This window comes from Poecilia reticulata, linkage group LG16 (genome assembly GCF_000633615.1).
Source record: "Poecilia reticulata strain Guanapo linkage group LG16, Guppy_female_1.0+MT, whole genome shotgun sequence".
Classification (NCBI taxonomy): domain Eukaryota; kingdom Metazoa; phylum Chordata; class Actinopteri; order Cyprinodontiformes; family Poeciliidae; genus Poecilia; species Poecilia reticulata.
Genome location: NC_024346.1, coordinates 375,551 through 377,007, shown reverse-complemented (window position 1 = coordinate 377,007; position 1,457 = coordinate 375,551).

The window sequence follows — 1,457 nt, the reverse complement described above, 5'->3', positions numbered from 1 at the left end:
CAGCCAGAACCAGTCAGAACCAGAACCCAGTTAGAACCAGAACCAGAACCCAGCCAGTCCTCCAGAATCACGCTTGTTGGGTCTTTATTCTCCTTGAATTGTCAAATATTGAAGTTCTGGTGAAGCTGTTTACTGTCACCTGCTGGACAAACCGGTGCATTGCATCCGTCAGGGAGCTGGGAGAGCTGGGAGAACTGGGAGAACTGGGCTGACTTCCCAGGTTCTGCGTGAATCAGCTGGACTCGGTTGAATCCAGAGAAGATGAACAAACATCTGGAGCTCTTCTACGGAGAGCCAAAAGGGACAAACCTAAATGTCATCCTTAAATTATTACATGAAGTAAAGAAATGTTTAATATTTTGTGTTTCTTTATAAAATATAATTTATATTTTATTTAACATGTCATCAGTTCATTAAAATGCAAACTGAAAAGAGCCGATATGGTTAATTAAATGTGTTCCTGCAGCATCGCTTTGAATTTATCTGTCAAACTAAAGTAGAGGGGCGTGGCTATGGGCGGGGCTAACGCCCTGCGATAAAACAAAAGATCTAATTCGGGCTCTGATTGGCTGATGCCAGACGACAGCAAACCGAATCCGGTCTGCGTTAAGAAACGTGAGTCATGATAAAAATTAAAGAGGCAAATAGTGACACTTTATAACACAGTAACTATGTTTCCTTCAGAAGTTAGAAAATAATACACGTAAAATGACTTTAAGAAATTTGACTTCATAATTTAACACCTTGAAATTGGGCCTCCGTCTCTTTAAGAAGCTCCTGCTCTCTGAAGCTCCGCCTCCAGGAAGTCGTCCCAACATGGCTCCTTTATTAACCCTTTAGTGTTTTTACCAACGTTGCTCTGAGCAGCAGTTCCTATAGTGAGCTCAGCAGCTGGTTGCTAATTGCTGCTGGCTAGTCTGAAGGAGCTGAGGGGGAGGAGCAGCGCCTCGGAGGCGGGGCTAGGTCCACCCAGGTGTTTGAAGCTGAATGGTTGCCATGGAGATCAAAGGATTTGTGAAATGAAGGCAACACTCCAGGTTTGTTTTGATGAGGGAAACATTTATTATTAAAATGCAGCAAATGGAGGAACAGGAAGTTACAGTTCATATAAATCATAGAAAACATTTGATTTGGCTCTGAAGGGCAACACGCCGACACAAAACAGGATCGTCTGACAGAAAAACCGCTGGCATTCGTATTTTTACATGATTGTCATTATTGGCAATAAAACTGATTCAAACGTTTTCAGGTCGATCTGGAAGAAACTAAACCAGGAGGAGAAACAACTGATCTCCTTTAACTTGCAGTCCTCTCTAGTCTACGGGCATAAAACCAAGAATACGGAGATAAAACCAAAAATACGGAGATAAAACCAAACAATATGGAGATAAAACCAAAAATACGGAGATAAAACCAAAAATATGGAGATAAAATGAAACAATATGGAGATAAAACCA